At 35.8% G+C, this 18,161-nt stretch overlaps 1 long non-coding RNA gene across 1 annotated transcript; it reads right to left on the reverse strand.

Moving 5' to 3' along the window:
- Nucleotides 1-4,369: 4,369 nt before the first annotated feature.
- LOC136043188 (uncharacterized) lies at nucleotides 4,370-17,268 on the reverse strand. The gene is made up of 2 exons (XR_010621569.1): nucleotides 16,998-17,268; nucleotides 4,370-4,815 (listed from the first exon to the last, which is right to left on the reverse strand). It is a non-coding gene; the product is annotated as an uncharacterized LOC136043188 (long non-coding RNA).
- Between the last annotated feature and the right edge of the window lie 893 nt (nucleotides 17,269-18,161).

The raw sequence follows: 18,161 nt of genomic DNA on the forward strand, positions 1-18,161 counted from the left end.
GCAGGCAAAGCAAGACAATGCAAGGCAACAGGACAACAAAAGAAAAAAAAATTAGAATTCCAAGTACTGACCTTTCTTTATTATAGCTTTCTTAGGCGAAATTGGTTGAGTGGAAACAATTTTCAAATCCGCTTAGTTGCTAAGAAAAAAAAATCAGAAGCGCGAAGTCTTTTCCTGAAAAAGCCTCATTGAAATCATGGCTCAAATAAGATTTTTTTTTAGAAAAATTATTATTTTCTTTTTTTCTGTGGATAGCTTCGTTTTTTTTTCCGTGTCCTTATTCTCCCGTATTGTCAAATAGAGACGGTTCAGAAACTTACATATCTGTACGATATTTTTACATATTATTTCTCCTTATTTGAGTTCCAGCAATTTCAATTTAAGAAACTCATTTATCGACAGCATGAGAAAATATTAGAAAACGTGGTAGTTTGCAGCCAGTTGAAAAGCAGAATAAATTTCAAAAGCAAAGGCAATTTTCACATTCAGCCGTGTCTTCAATAAAGTTTTTCAGGCAAAGCTGGTGTACTTTTTTAATTTTTCAGGGCAACTACAATGAAAAGGCCTTAACTAATTATGGTGTTTGAAATGGAAAAAGGAAAAATTATGAACTTGTATAAAGCTAATAGATTGGTATTATGTGAAATTTTTTTAGGTAATTGGGGGACCACTGTTTGTTGATTTGAATTTTGAATGAGGGTATATTTGTTTCACGTCTACTGGACTGCCCTTCTAAAGAGCCTTTTGTCAGGCACTTGACAAGATCAGAAGAGTATTATATTGTAATGTATACTGTAAATACTTAGTTCAGTACAGCACTAGGTATCAGTCAAGGGCCCTGTTTCTATATCAAGCATTGTTAAGATTAAAAAAGAAAGTGGAACGAAACTTGAATTGGCTTTCACTACGTTTGTTACTAAAGAGAACCCGTCCATCAGCAATATGGACACCCCGCCAGAGATATTAAAACAACATGCACGATTCGTAAGGTGTTCAACTTATGGCGTGCTGACACCTTCCCTCCCCCCACGGCAAAATAAAGTTTAACATTTTATTTTGCACTGATTTTATTTTCTTTGGCCAAATTGAATGAAAATTTGGCCAAAAATGGCCAAATCGAATGGAACTACATTTAGTGTTACAAGGATTGTAGACAGGCAGATACACAGAAGAAATGTCTCAGCCGAAAGCACAGAACAATTTTAAAGAATTAACTTATTCATCTTCTGGATTGAAAGTATAAAACTTTATAGAAGAACGTCTCTTAAAGCACAAGAATATTTTAAAAGGGTTTCACTGTTTGCTTCACACTTATCCACAGAATAGTGAAGAAAGTAAAGAGATGAAAGAGCCATTTTTGAAGTTGATCGAAATTTATGAAGAAGATGTAGAAAACAACACCTTAAACGTTTGATGGCGGAAAGAAAAATTTGGCAAAAATTTCTCTAACGGAACAAGGCACACCATGTCAATGCAACTGATTTTCTAAATATTTGTGGCAAAGCAATCTCTCCGAACATCCATATCTTACTTAATATTTTAATCACTACACCTGTATCGACCAGCACAACAGAGCGCTCCTTTTACACTTCGGAGAATCAAGACATACCTAAGAAACGTGACGTAAAGTAGGCTAAATGGTTTTGCCAATCTCGATGTCCACAGGGAACTTCTAGTTGACACAGACAGTGTATATATCCATACTGACGAAGACTCAATTTTGTTCTGTAAGACAGCTAATTTAGGAAGATTGTGTCAGAATAAAACGTAAAATCGTATTTAATCTGCTGGGTTTTATCAATCATTCTTATAGCCCCTACTCGAAACTAGCATCCAAAGAGCTAAAATAAACTAAGTAATGCCTTAAATTACCGGTTTTTCTGAGGATTTTTGAAGTTTTTTGTTGATTAGCCCCACTAGACATCACCACCCTTACTTACGGCAACTTACGTTCATTCTAAGCTTGCTTTCATTCACTCTTTTCATTTTTCTTCATTTTAAGTTTCCTTCTCTTATGGATTTCTGCTTGATTTATCAAAATTATTTTGCTCAAACTAAGAGTTTATGCAAAATCTTTTGGATTTTACTGTTTGGTTTGAACTTTTTGCTTTTTATGCAAAACTTCCTGTTTTCAATAATATAATTCAAAAGAGGCCATTAACCATTTTTATTTAAAGGACAGGTAATAATCTTGTCAACAGAAAAAAAAAAATCGGCTTATGTAATTTAAAATGCATTATTGTACAAATATTAAATATTAGTGGAGAACACTTTCTTTTTGATTTTTTCAACTTTTATCATGACCACATTTATGGACAAGCAGGGCTTAACCGTATGCAAGGTGCAATACATTAAAACAGATTGGACTAATTGACAGTATTTTCAGATCGACGCTGTTTTGAGGTAAAGAATTCTCTATACTTTTTTACTGATACTGACAAATGTCCTTAGAAATGGAGACACAACCTAGGTTTTCCCGGGACCCACAGGTATATCTTGTGGAGACAGAAAAGTTATCTATTGCCAACAGGTTCAGTTTCCAAAAATCAAAGACAGAGAGAACACACAAAAAATCAGTTAGTCAGTCAAAGATCGTGCAAAAGCCTGGTTTCATCTTTGGAGGTAAAGCTATAAAGAATATTGATTAATCCCATCTCCTCAAAAATATATTTTCACCATCCATTCACGCGGTAGATATTCTCGAATGGGTTTGTTCCTTCTGGTCAAGAAAGCATGGTGAAATTATATCTTCTATGGACACAATGCCATCCATCTCAATTATACTTCTCTGCAAATTTTACACAAAGCTTGTTCCCAAAAATGAATGCCCGTGTTCAGCAGAGCTCATAGAAAGCTGTTTATACTCCTCCAAAGGATTAATAATACGGCTTCTAGAGATATAACAGGGTGTCAATGGATATTCTTCTCAGTACCCACCATTCTTACTAGCTATATACTAGTATCACCGTTACGGTAGGTAAAGAAACACCTCACAAGGGATAGTCAATTCCTATGTTTAGACAGCCTGATTGCACTAAAGTCATTACTAAAAAAATACTACTGTTGCCAATAATCTATGAAAAGGGGTTGAGCCTTATATCTCGAATCGGCAAAAAAATTGTTATCAATTACAACAGCAGAAAGAACTTGTTTCCCAAAGAGCAAGGTTATGAAAAATGATGTTGCACTTATGCTATAAATAATTAACGCTTAATGCTATAACCTCTTTTGTTCTAGTTACTTTCGATTTACAATCAACTCAAAATCTATTATAACCAAATTTTCATGAGTTTTAGAGACCGAAAGCGTTAAGTACAGGTCTCCCCCACAGTCAAAAGTATAACGTCTTTTCAACAGTCGACGGTTTAAAAGGCGTTTTATATATTTTTTGCTAATCTTCAACATTTTGTAAAATGTCATAAAATATATGCCATATTTCCACGACCTTACTGCATAGTTCTTTTGAAGGACGATAAAAATTCTTCTTCAATAATTTTATTAGGTTCTTAAAAGCTTCCTCTAGGCTTCTCATACAAGCCTAGATACTCATGAAAACGCCCAAAGGTTTTTTGGGGTTAGGATGCTCATCCATAGACCAGAAGCTATCGTCAACGAAAAGTACTGTATATACTGTTATTTGATTTAAAATTCAATGCATGAAAACGATGCATTTTCGCGAAAGAAAAGACACAATTTTAGAGATCAGAGCGGGCATAAGTCGAATCCTCTAAGTTAACAATCTTAAACCAAACAGACTAAATTGAATGAAGAAATCCAGCACAAAAAGAAACGGAAAAGGCCATTAATATGAGTTGTGCAACCCTCATTTAACTCCCCAAAACAATTAGTAGCATTGCCTCTTCAATGAATACGCAATATATTTTCAATTGAAATTATTCTTTACCCGATGGTCAATATATTTGAAAGAATGAATTATTTTAGTCATTTTATGATTATTATTACTTCGCCATTAGTAAGCATATAGATACAGTAAACCCTGGCATTGGGGTTTTTGGACAAGCAAGATCCCCTTCCCTACTTTTATCAGGTTCACTCTATATATAAAATAGTCCTAGCTACATTTTTTAAGTTTAGCATTAATCCGCAAATATGTAGTGGCGGGCCCAAATTAGGTCTGTCGAAACTGTTTTTGAAACATAACCACAATATCACTTTTCCTTCATGGCATCCCCTTCTTAAAAGGGGATGCTTAAAGTTGAAAGTATACAATAGTTGTTCGTGTATAGTAAGTGCTCTTCATAAATTGTTTTGATAAACATAGTTATGTATTTATTTTAATTTTCTCTATCTTGTACTCCGTCCCTATGAACTATCCCTAGCTCTAAGAACAACAAGCAGTTTGCAAGAATACAAAGAAACAATATTTTATTGATTAAATTTATATTAAAATATAAAATAAAAAAATGTTGTTGTATGTTGAGTCAGGAAGAGGTTCTTTGGCAGGAGCAGAGGCCACATAATTGCACAGCTTCAATGAGCAGTAAATTCGTTAGGTGAAGGATGAGCAAAAAATTGAAGCAAAATTGATTAAAAAAATTTTTAGGGTTCTATTTTTTTTAGTAAAATACAAAAAGGGGAGCAAAAAAAAAATATACGCGAATTTTACTGAGATTCTATTTAACTTGAGGTTTAGAACCCTTGTTTTTTTTATTTAAACTTTAAAATTATAAGAAACCAGTTCTGCTGCACTGTCTTTTTATGTAAAAATAAGCGTCTATACACAAAAAGACGAATGCAACAGAGAACAGGCTTATACAGAGAGTTCCGAAATTTACTGCCCAGCTACTTCATTATCTAGAAAAGAAAAGAAAAGTCAATCATTTGCAGACAATAGACAATATGTTTTTCCGAACTAAAAAATTTATAAAAGGATAAATTTTGAAGACTGGCTAAATACATTACAAGAGCGAAAACCTCAAGATGGTTGCGATGTCTGGTCAAGACCTTTTTTCTTCACATGTAATTATGCTTGCTATTAACAAATCCTTTTAGACTTTCCTGGAACATTTTGTGATATAGGAAAAGCACAGATACAAATGTGTTCCTTAAAACTGAATTAGTCAATACGAGATAAATGCTAAATGTGAAAAAGAGCACTACCTAAGGAGGGGCGGGGGTAGCATGGATTAGTTTTTGGCGGAAAAGAAATTTCCTGGGCAAAGACTTTCATGGGTAGATAAGGTGTGATTTAAAAATTTACATTTTCTAAGAGCCCCACGGAAATAAAACCATCGAAAGTGATGAAGAACTAACATATTATGCTATATATATATATATATATATATATATATATATATATATATATATATATATATATATATATATATATATATATATATATATATATATATATATATATATATATAAACTGTTTTGAGACTAGAATTGCTAACTGATTGCGCATGCAACTGTTGTGTGACCATGGCCTTGAGGAAGTGAGGTCCAACCCACGAGGCAATCCAGATGTTACTGGTTTCCAATCAGTCTAAAACCGGTTCCGAATGAGACCCCAGTCATGGTCACAGTTGCGTTGCAGTTCTGTCCCAGACATTTTTGGGAGCTACCGCGTTGATATTGTACAATTATTTTGGCTCTCAACATGTCAGAGCAGGAATTAAACATGAAAGTAGACTAATATCATGATTGTCAAAATGGCTAGTATACAATAACTGAGCAGCTAGGGGTTTTTAGTTTAAACTTTAAGGAGAAGGTGGAGAAGAAAATCGAATTGAATCATAAGAATGTATGTGCATCCAGGTAGTCAAAAGAGCACATCTCCAATATCTTAGTAATTTCTAAGGGTATTAAGTTGAAACCTTCAATCATTGGTGAGGAGGGTGTCGAACAAAATCAAAGTATACTATATGCACCTAAGTAGTCGAAAGGGCGCGTCTGCAAAATATCAAGAGCGTCTAAGAGTATTTAGTAGACGCTTTCAGAGGATGCTGGGGGATGATTCTAAACTAAATCGAAAGACACTATGTGCATCCATTTCGCCAAAATGATGAACCTATAATATAACAAGAATCGCTTAAAGTTGATATAATATAACAAGAATTGCTTAAAGTATAAAGCTGAAACCTTCGGTGCATGTTGAGATAAATCTCGAACAAATTGTCAAAAGACAGTATCCGCAACATGTCACGAACAGCTTTTGATATCAAGTTTAACTTTCAAGGAATGATCAGAGAGCAAATTGAATTCAACGATAAGATACTACCTGCATTCAGGTTGAAAAAAGGGCATATCAAAATTATCTCAGCAACTTCTTAGGGTCTTAAGGCGACTTTCAGATAATTGTACAGATGGTACTGATCAAAATCAAAACCCACTATGTGCATCAAGGTTGCCAAAAAGACATATTGACAGTATCTCAGGAAGTTCCATGGACCACAGTAGAAACTTTCAGGGAATAAACAAACATTTTACAACAAAGTCAAAAGCAACAGTGACCATAAAGGTAAAAAAAAGGGCGCATTTATAATTTTTCAGGAACAACTAACAGTATTAAGTAAAAATTTCGAGTGAATATCGAGAGGTATATTGAACTAATTCAGGAGACCATTAAGTGCATTATGAATGTCAATATGGCATATATGCAATAACTGGGGAACATTTAAGAGTATTAAGTGGGAACTTTCACCGAAAGTTGAGAGAAATGTTAAACTAAATCGAAAAACACTGTCTTGAGGGAATGCCGATGGGGATATTGAACTAAATCGGTGAACTGTATGCATCCAGGGTGTCAAAATGGTTCATCTGCAATACGGCAGGAACGGCTAAGATATTTGAAACTTTCTGTAAATACTGAAGGTGATGTTGAGCTAAATCAAATGGCACTATCTCCATCCAGGATATCAGAATGAGACGTCTTCAATAGTTCATACACGGTTAATGGTATAGATTAATGCCTTAAGCGACCAACCTGAAACTGTGAGGGAATATTGGACGGAAAGGACAAGTAGATAACAAATTTTGATTTGTTGACTGAAGGGAGCTCATCAATGACAAAGAATGTTTGAAAAAAAAAAATGGTTGTATTGATTCTTAGTTTGAAAGTGTGCTATAGTAAGTGTTATTAGTATGTTATATTCTTAGTGTGATCTCTTTTTTTTTGATCTCATTAAAATTTCAGGCCGTGAAGACACCTTAATAAAAGTTTCAGAACCAAGGGAATCGTAACTGGAAACAAATCTTGTCAGGGATTCTTCATCTCCTTTTTTTTTTTTTTTTTTTTACAACAAATTGGAACTATATAAGCTAATATACTAGCTCAAAATGCATAAATGTAAACAAACAAGCTATTAAAGCAAAATATAACACACACAAAAAATTCCTACAACGAAGTGTGTGATCATTATTCGTCTATATCAAAGGTTGTAACAGTAGATACGACGGAACAGCTTCACCCCCCAAAAATTCCCAAAATTGTTCACATTTTTTTAAATAATAGTACCCGTATCCAACCACTTATAGTTCTATAATATAGCTATTTTTAGAATTCCTAGCAAAATTTTGTCCAGAATATGAAGAGCAACTCAAAATCTTTTTGCTTTTATTCATCAATAAAAAAAATATCAAGAAAACTTACAGAAATTAATTTTTTTAACTTAACAAACAGATGATGTTTCAACAAAAGAAATTTTTTAAAATAAGTACAGAACTAATTTAAACCAAAGGGAAGCAGAAGTAGTGAAAAAAGTCATGCTTAAAACGTAAATAAATCATTATAAATAAACTAATGAAACCCTCTGACAGACCGTATTTCAAACAGTAGGTGGTGCAAATATCGTAGGTCCCCAAAGACATAGTTATAAGGTTTTTCGACTACGCTGAATAAAATGTCTATCTCAGAATTTTGATCCGCTGACTTTGGGAAAATAATTAGCGTGGGAGGGGCCTAGGTGCCCTCCAATATTTTTGGTCACTTAAAAAGGGCACTAGAACTTTTCATTTCCGTTAGAATGAGCCCTCTTGCAACATTCTAGGACAACTGGGTCAATACGATGACCCCTGGGAAAAAACAAAACAAAAAACAAACAAATAAACACGCATCCGTGATCTGCCTTCTGGCAAAAAATATAAATTCCACATTTTTGTAGATAGGAGCTTGAAACTTCTACAGTAGGGTTCTCTGATACGCTGAATCTGATGGTGTGATTTTCGTTAAGATTCTATGACTTTTAGGGGGTGTTTCCCCTATTTTCTAAAATAACGCAAATTTTCTCAGGCTCGTAACTTTTGATGGGTAAGACTAAACTTGATGAAACTTATATATTTAAAATCAGCATTAAAATGCAATTCTTTTGATGTAGCTATTGGTACCAAAATTCAATTTTTAGACTTTTGGTTACTATTGAGCAGGGTCGCTCCTTACTACAGTTCGTTACCACGAACTGTTTGAACTGGAATTTTTTTCGATTTTCAAACGTTTTCTATGCCTTTTCAACAGACTTTTCAGCCTAAAAAGAAATACAAAAAAAAGTAAAAGAGAGGAATAGGAGTGAATCATTTTCGACAAGGAGCAATTAGAATTAAAAAGCAATCATTTGAAAAAAAAAATGATATCCGGAACTTTGAAATATTTTTTTAAGAAAAAGAGCTCAAAATTAAAAGATGTAAAAAAAAGTAAATGTAACATAGCAGATGGATAGAGCTTAATATCAGCTACTGAATGGTTGCAAAACTGCCGCCTTAAGTCAGAACATTAAGACTACAAAAGTAGAAAAACTAATGGATTAAACTACCTTAAAGCCTTAGGACTGAGGAAAACCGGCATACCCAAAACTTTCACAGGGAACATAAGCATAGGTAAAAAGTACGGGAACCAAGGGACTTCAAAATCCAACAAACAAGCAGCCTGTTATTTGTAACTCGTTACTTAATCATAGGCCCTATATTTTACATAAATGTTTCATGGTATCCTTGCGTGCTTACATTTCGATTGGAGACACAATAGATAAGAGTTCTCAAAATATTCTTAGCCTAGGAGGTCTTGGAAGGGTTCCTTATGGCAAATAATGGGCAAATATTTATTTTTCATGAAAAAAGGTTAGTTCTGTGAAGTTTTACATTTGAGTTTGGTTAAACTGAAACACAGTCCATTGATGCAGCACAGATATTCACAGAAGAAAAATGGTTTTATGAATTCAATTTGAAAGGCACCAATTAGGATATGGAGTATATAAGCATCCCGCCATCATAGTCAAAATTGAGGGGAACTCCCAAATTTAGAAAAAGAACTCCATAGGCGACGCTGTGTTTAGTGTTAACCTGGGGAAACATTTTTTGATGTGAATCATGGTGCAAAATACGGCTAGTTTTACTTAGAAAAAAGTTAAAAACGACATGTCTGTCCAGCTCTTACGAGAAACGTGAAAAAAAAAATTAACACAACAGACAGGTAAAGGGACTCGCAGACATTTTTCCAAGGAGGTTAAGTGCGAACAAATTTTTATAGGGGGAAGGGCTAAGGTTCGAATTTTTTAAGGTGTTTTATTTAAAGGTAGTTTTTTTTTTTAGGGTAGAATATACTAAAAGATATATCAATCAATCAATTTATTTATAACCCATCTACAAAAAAAGGGCGGAACGCCCTTAAGATGGAGTAATAAGAGAAAAAAAAGGTACAAATCAACACAATCAAACAATTAACTAAGTAATGCTGACCATGGGTAAGACACTATCGACATAGAAGAACGAAAATCATGAAGCTTTTTATCAATAATAGATGTAGGAGAAACTAGGCGGAATTTGTTCACTAAGTAACTATTTCTAGTCCAAGGAGGGTAACTGAGAAGGAATTTAGCATAACGAAAATATACTCTACGAACAGAAAGTTTCTGAGGTTCACTAAAAAACTGCCAAACCGGACAAAGAGAAAGGAGGTACAACTAGGCTATTATAAATTTTCGCAAGATTTAATTTATCAATGTGTTTAATATTAGATACAATTGAAGCATAAGCAATTCTCAGTTTTTTCTTCAAATTTTCAAGGGATAATTTCACAGTTTCTTTCATATTTTTTCCAATAGGCCTTCCAAGGTAAACTAATTTTTGAGAAAGGGATACTTGAACATTAGCTAAAGATAAAAAAATAGGGCCATTTGTCTTTAAAATTGAAAGCTACAACAGCAGTTTTTTCAACTTTGAAAGAAAGCCCAATATTGTTATATTCATTGTAAAGCTGATTAAACGCATTTTCACATCCACTAAAAGTACGGCTAAGATTCAAAACGTCATCTGCAAAAGTGATTAAAGACAAGTTAAATCCACGGTGAATACAACTAAAATTAACAGAATTTTGGGCATTTAAAACAGAGTTATTAAATAAAGAAGGTGAGGTAAGGCTACCTTGACGGACTCCTTTCAAAATATCAAAAAGGGAAGATCCCGCCTTTAACTTCGCCTTAAGGTGATGGTACATATACAGAAGGCACTTTACTATACAAAAATTTACCCCTCTTTTATATGCTTCAAATAAAACTTGGGAAAAAAATGCAAGAGTCGAAAGCACGAGCAACATCTAAAGCACAAAGGATAAAATGGGATCTACTTCTTTCTGCATCAGCAAGAACATTCATTAAAGCAAAAAGGGCATGCTCCCGGCTAATACCTTTTTGGTAGCCAAACTGGTGGGGTGGGACATAACATTTAGAAACAATTTCATCCAAAATAACTGACTCAAACAATTTAAAAATAGTACAAGAAACTGTTATAGGTCGGAAAGAATTACACGCAGTAAAATCCTTTTTGCCTTTTTTCGGGATAGGGGTTATTTGACTTAATGTAAATTGATACGGAACAACTCCGTTTTAAATAGACATTTGAAAAAATAGAGATAAATGATTAAAAAGAAGAGCACTTGCATAATCAAAATGTCTGGCAGTAATTCCATCAACTCCCGCGGAATTTTTTTTCTTTAGTTTTTTACAATAAAACGATACATCACTTGGCTTAATTATAAATGTCGAAGGTTCGTGTTTTTTCAGACAAGCACTTAATTCTTTTTCAAATTTTGACTCAAGAGCAGGATCGGGAGAAGAAAACTCATGCTTATAATAATTTATCCACTCAGGCTCAGGAATATTATTTGCACAAATGTGTTCACAAGGGCGTTCAAATTTTTTCCAGAGCTTCGAAGGGGTCTCTGCAATTTTATGAGCGTTTTTCTCAATAAGATCAACCTTATGTTTTCTTAACACCTTATGTTTTGGTAAAAGATTATCGTCTCTACCTGACATATAGCCAATATTTTCATAATAATTAATTCAGTGTCCAAAGAATTATAAATAAGCGGATTATTTTCAGACTTGAGTGAAAATTCCCTTGGGAACAGTGATTTCTCTTATCGATATTTTCATGACCTATATATGATATAAATCAGGATTAAGCAGTTGCGAAAATAATTATAATTTCCGATATTATAGACGATTGCGTTACGATAAAGTTGAGAGGAGAAGAGTAAGCAGAAGGGTGGGGGAGAGCTGTTTGCAAGAGCCGTGGTACCCGCCGGGCTTGTCCCTTAAATTGCGGGGACAAGGTAGGCAGCCTCCAACGCTTCCCTTATTTCTCTCGCAAGTGAACCTTCAATCTAGAGAAAATGGGAATTGGTAATTGGTGCGAAGATGAACTTTTTTACAATCCTATCCTGTGCTTTGTACAGAAAAATCTTGCTAAAGGAATTTCGCCCGATACTATAAAAGAGTACTTGGCCGATTTCTTCGAGTCTTCTTCTCTTTGTGAGACCCGTAAATTGCTTTTTTTAAAGCTTTTTCCGAATGAAGTCCCATCGAAGCGCGTAGGAGCCAATGCTGCATTAAACTGTGCTTCGGACATTATTTCTTCGCTTGTAAAGTGCAATTCCCAGAACATAAAGCTTCCGGACTTTGTTATCAAACGTCCCAGCGAAGTGCCAATGATCCCTGTCGATGCCTTCAGTACCCTCAGTGCCAAGGTGAATTCTTGCCTTGAACAGCTGCGTGATATTGCGTCCAAGGTTACAGAGGGACAGTCTAAGCTTGTAGCCCTTACTCAAAATACGAAAAAACCGTCCTACGCTGTCGTTGTAAGAAACCCACCCCCGGAGCTCAGCGACCCTATCCTTCGCATGAAGAAGCTCGAAACGTTGGATGGTCATGACGGAATTGTAAGTCTAAAATCTAAGCCACAAAGCAAAAGCTGGGTTGTGATGGTACGCGATAAGCGCTCAGCCGACTCGCTTGCTGAAGCTGTTACTAGCTCCATCCCTAACGTTGAAACGAAAGTAATAGATAAAAAGCCTGTAGCTGTGGTCCGGGATATACCCCATAATTATTCAAGAGCTAATTTAGAGGCCTAAGTGGAAGGACTTATTAGTGCCAATCAGATCGGCAACTCTCGTACTTTTCGCCTCGAGTTCATCGACAAAACCGCTCTGAACGCGGTTCTGGAGTCGGGAATCCGTATTGGGTATGAAATTTTTCGCGCTAAGCCCTTTCAATCCATTTCGCGTCGATGCTTTCGCTGTCAAGGTATTGATCACCTGATTGGAGCTTGTCCCCGCTCACCAGCACATCCCAAGTGTTCCAGATGTTCTGGCCCTCATGTGAATTCCAAGGAAAACCCTTGCCAAGCCTCACCAAAATGTGCAAATTGCACTATGGAACACGTAAGTTTTAGTCTGAAATGCAAAGTTCTCCGATCGGCTCTCAACAACGCTAATAAATGAATGCTCAAACTCCATTTAGGTTTGTTTCCCTTAATATTAATGGTACAAAAGACAAGGATCTACTGATAAGTGAGCTACTTGAAAATGATATTGTGTTTCTACAGGAGCACCTTCTCTCTAAAGTGAATGTTGATAGCCTAAAGCGTTCTCGGACCCATTATACCTTCTTGAGAGCCGCCCAAAAAACCCGTGGAAAAACCATCAGGAGGTCTGGCCATATATTTCAGACATAAGACTCAGCCGATATTATTGCAAAGCGACGCTAACATCTTAGCGATAAAATGTGGTGATACCGCATTTATGAACATTTATTTCCCCTGTAATAAAAAGACTGCGCAGTCATTGTCTAGTTTTCACAAGCATGTAATCGCCTACGAACACTACTTAGCGACCTTTCAAAACAAAATACCAAATGGGTTCTCGCCGGCGACATGAACACTGACTTATTATCTAATTCTGACCGATCTGAAATCTTTCTCGATTCACTACCTGGAGGATTCCATCTTGCTGATAAAGATCTTCTATTTACTTATATTCACAATCGTGATGGTCTTACTTCCAACCTTGATCATGTAATTGTGTCAGATTCAACTCTACTTTCATCAATAGTTCATGTGGAAGACTCTAAAATCGACGACAATCATTTACCAATCACGTGCCAACTATCTTGCTCCATGGCGACCTCTGTGCAACATAACTCTCCCAAGTGGTTCTCAAAGTTAAATTGGGAAAATACAAATGTTCCACTTTATGCATTGACATTGTCCCAGTTATTATCATCTATTAAAGTGCCTTTCCACTTATTGCAAACATCTGTATCTACAACTTCAACTCGGATAGATATCAACTCGTATTATCAGCAAATAGTGTTCTGTCTAAAGTCTGCCGCTAAAACAGCTGTACCCTCCGAGTGCATGCGAACGGGTACTCGCAATCCCTTTTGGAAAGTTGATCCTAAAGTGAAGATAGCTAAACAAAAAGCTAAGTTCTGGCTCCGTATGTGGATAGCCTGTAATCGTCCTTCTTCTGGTTCAGTACATCAAATAAAACAGAAAACCAAACGAGAGTACAAATATTCCCTGCGTAGAGCGAGACTGAATGCCTGGGATGGTCCTTGTGACAAGAAATCCTGGGATCGTGTTATAAACAGTGTTAAGTGTTCACCTCCAATTAATTCGTCTCTTCGGCTATGTGACTTCGTTTCTCATTATAAAAATATTTTGCTTTCGTTTAATATTAATCTCCAAAATCATTTTACAAAGCTTGTCAACTCAATCCTCCCAATTCGTATCAACCAATCTCAAGTGTTGTCGGTGGAATCTGGTGTTATACTCCGAGCTCTTATGCAAGTGAATAAGTCTGAGTCTCTCGATAGTGATGGTCTTTGCTTCAAGTTTTTTGCTTATGATTGTCCTGAACTGCTGAAGCATTTGCAGTTATTGTTTCAGATGTGTCTGGCACAGTCCGTTGTGCCAGATAGTTTTTTGTCCGGTTGTATATCTCCCATAGTCAAGAGGGGTAAGGACCCCAGTGCTTGCTCTAATTTTCGTCCTATCACTGTGTCTTGTTTTGTTAGTAAGCTATTTGAATATGTACTGCTACCGGCCATTAACTCCAAGTGCAATTTTACACCCTTCCAGCTTGGTTTTAGAAAACGTATGGGCTGTGTTCAAGCTCACCATATTGTGGGTCGGCTAATGAAACAAGCTGTTGCTCAAAAAAGTCCCCTGTATTGTTTGACTGTTGACATATCTAGGGCTTTTGATAATGTAATTCATTCAAATGCTTTGTTTTCTCTAGCAGCCTCGGGTGTTAACCTTTCTATTGTTTCCGTGCTTAAGTATTGGTATGCTAATTCTTCAGTTAGGGTGAAGTGGAACGGTACGGTAGGGGAGTATATTCCTGTTAAAAAAGGCGTTAGGCAAGGTGCCGTGTTATCCCCGAGCATTTTTAAATGTGCTTTAGCTTCGTGTCTCCAACGTCTTCAACCGTCAATTTTTTACAATGATAATTTAGGCATTAGTCACATTGCATATGCTGATGATGTTCTGCTTCTTAGCCGGACAAAAACAGTCTAATTACCAACTTCTACCGGCTTTCAGCCGCACTATCCACAGTAGGCCTTTCAGTTAATGCCTCCAAATGTGAGTTTTTGTGTTTTGGGAGTCCTCCACCAGCATCACCTCTTTGCTTGGGTTCTTCAACTATACCATGTTCAGCAAGTATTAAATGGTTGGGTCTCTCTTTTTCCACGTCACTTTCGTCTACTTGCTCCGCTATTACGTCCAGCGTGCTGAAAAGTATGCGGGTTGGATACGCGAAAATGTCACCAAATCGTGGTCGGTATAACCGAAATGGACTATGCCGTCTTTATTCTAGTTTTTGTGCCCCTGCTATTTTTTATCTTTCTGGTTTTGCTTTCCTCCTTCGCAAGAAGGATACAAAGAAAATACGCTCAGGATATTTTAAGTATTGCAAGTATTTGCTGCGTCTGCCTCGGTGGTATCGGAATCATACAGTCGTCTCTAAATTTGACATCGTTGATGCGCCCTCGCGACTGAAACATTTATCTAAAGATATATGTCTTAAAACACGGCAAATGATTGGTGTTTTTGACCCTCTTTGGCCATTTTTTGAATGGAGGTAAGTTAATTATGTTGTATGTTGTTATGCTGCTATGTTATTTATGTTGTTATGTTTTTTGCCTTGTTTTTTCTTTTTTTGTGTGTTTACTCAACAGTTTAATGTATTTTGTGGGTTATAAATAAATTATTATTATTAATTAGACTTAGGCCTGCCGCAATCCTTCCAAATATTCAGCCAAATTTTAGAAGACTCGCACGCAGAAATAAGGGAAAGGTTTTTTGACCAACCCTGAACTTGAGAGCCTTTCCTAATGCACTTGCACGGGACAGCTGAAGCTTCAGCACACTTTAATGCATGGTTAATTTCAGCTAGATAGGTGGTAAGTCCGATAGCTAATTCTTTTCCACTAAGGCCCGAGCGCGTGCACAACAAATTAAAGGGCACCTTTATTTTATTTAATATTCTGTCACATTCAAAACGAAACATCTCGCGGTAAACTTCTTTCCAGTCTTTTATACAAAACCACTTTTTATCTGGCTGTTTAGGGGCATGAAATGAAGCATTTTTTTTCAACTTTATTGGAAGGTGATCCGAATAAACGCCATCACAAATTACCTGGACAGTTTCACAGGGGAAAGATGCAACAAAATGATCAAGGTTAGAAGTCGCTGACAGGACACCAATAAACGTGAAAGTTTATGTTTTGGCAGCAACTGAGTAGGAAGGGGGGAGGGAATTCAGAAGGAGTTGGGTTCTTGGCGATGAATTGTCTGTTAAGTCACAATTAAAGTCTCCTGTGATCAAAACTCGAGCATTTGGACGCTTTGAAACTCCCTTCACAAAACTCGCTAGCTTTTTGCAAGCATTTATGAATTTATTCTCTGATTGCGAAGAGCAGTAATCAGTTGGCAGGTAAACGTTTATACAGATAGCCTTGCTAGCTGTAACAACTCGCCAATTATCTTTTCTGGGCTGAACTTCGACAATTTTAGAGCACTCTCTGCCACACATTTTTAGATCCGCAACAAAAGGTTGTCTTTTCAATGCGAAAGGGTGAAACAATTAATTGACATTTTTGGACTACGAGGAAAAAAATATGAAAGGGATACGGTATATATTTTAAGGGGTTCTTTGAGGAATAGTCATTTATCTTAAAGGCCCTGCATCGGCGAAAACTTGGGAAAATATTGCTTTAAATTGTCTTTATTGGCTCGTCACATCTAGATAGGGACTCACTATCAATTAGAAGTTTCAAAACAATAAAAATAATAATAATAACAAAATTTAAAAATATTGAATTTCCACTGAATGTCAGCACACACATAAGGAGAATTTAGGATGGAAATCAAACCGTTCAAGCAACTCAAGATGAATTCAGATTATCAATCAGGTTTCGGAGATGAATGCAGATTAATCAGTAGCATTAGAATCAAAACGAGCAATTTTATCTAAAAACAATTGGAAAATGAAGCCAAAATTCTTTATTTTAAAGTTTGATTTTTCAGATACGACAATTTCCCTGACTGTTTGGTAAAATGCGAACAAAAGAAAAAAAATTTCTCACAAAAATTTGCATATACAGCTAGCGTAGAAACAGACATGTTTAAGCAAGAGACACACACGTATTTACAGACACAACTCACAAATACGGAAAAACTGCCAAAGAGTTAAAACATCTCACCTGTAGTTGTCGTAATGGAGGTCTAGCCCTAATTCCATATGTTGTAGGGCGAGAGTCAGGATCATGGTTCAGCATAATTTCCAACAGCAACTGCTAAATAGAAAATGTTCATGTAAAACAACAAGAAATTCTTTACTTACAGCGTTTTAGGAAATTAAGAAAATCAAGCTGATGAGTATCTTCAATCATATAATCCATCAAAAACTAAGATGACAGGTCTACAGGGTATTCAACATCTACATCTACGATATATTATTTCATCTGCATTGATCTTTTGATTTTATGTAGTATGACTTACAAGCATTACATTCAAGAATTATCAACCCTTTAAAAGGGCACGCTTTGGGAGCATGAGAATGACTTGTCTTATAAATTTGCCGTGATTATCTCTATGAAATAAAAAGTAACACATCTGAGAGATGCTGTATCATTTGGAGTGGCTGCATTTATTCTGCCATTAATCTAGCAGCCTCTTGTGTCCCTTACTAATTGTGCACTAAAAGACAGTTTCTTCCTACTATGTTTTAAAGTAGCTCGAGTGACTTTAGTCCATTAAGGTGGTGAGGATAATAGCTTGGGAAATTATAGACCCATTTCAATTGTTCTTTTATTGTCAGATTTTCTGAAAATTTTTGTTTCTGTCTACCTTAACGCACATCTAGATTTGCTGTAACGCGATAAATCCGTCTCAAAATGGATTTAGGCGTCATAACACATGAAACCAGCTATATCATATTTAATAGTGAAGTCAATAAACCAATGAACTAAGGATATAAGATTCTAGCAATATACACAGATTTAACAAAGCTTTTGACATAGTAGACCATGAGTTGCTGCTTATCAAGGGTGAACCTTATGATATAAAAGGTCGTATGCTTAGCTTCCTGCGTGCATTCTTAGCCGGATGGCTTTAGTATATTCAGACTGATTAAAGACGTTCATCAAGTTCTCTCATAACAAGCGGAGTTCCACAGTGTTCCGTTATTAGATCGTTATTATTTTTATATGTCAGAATATTTTAACTATCAAAAATAATCTTGATTTACACCATGATCCAAAAGAAGTGAGAGTTCTAATGTTTGCTGATGAAATGTCGTTTGTTTGTCTTGCAAGAACAGAGAATAGATTAATTGTATTGGCTGAGTCATCGATAGAAAGAGTTTC

The sequence above is a fragment of the Artemia franciscana genome, unplaced genomic scaffold (genome assembly GCF_032884065.1).
Source record: "Artemia franciscana unplaced genomic scaffold, ASM3288406v1 Scaffold_3644, whole genome shotgun sequence".
Taxonomy (NCBI): domain Eukaryota; kingdom Metazoa; phylum Arthropoda; class Branchiopoda; order Anostraca; family Artemiidae; genus Artemia; species Artemia franciscana.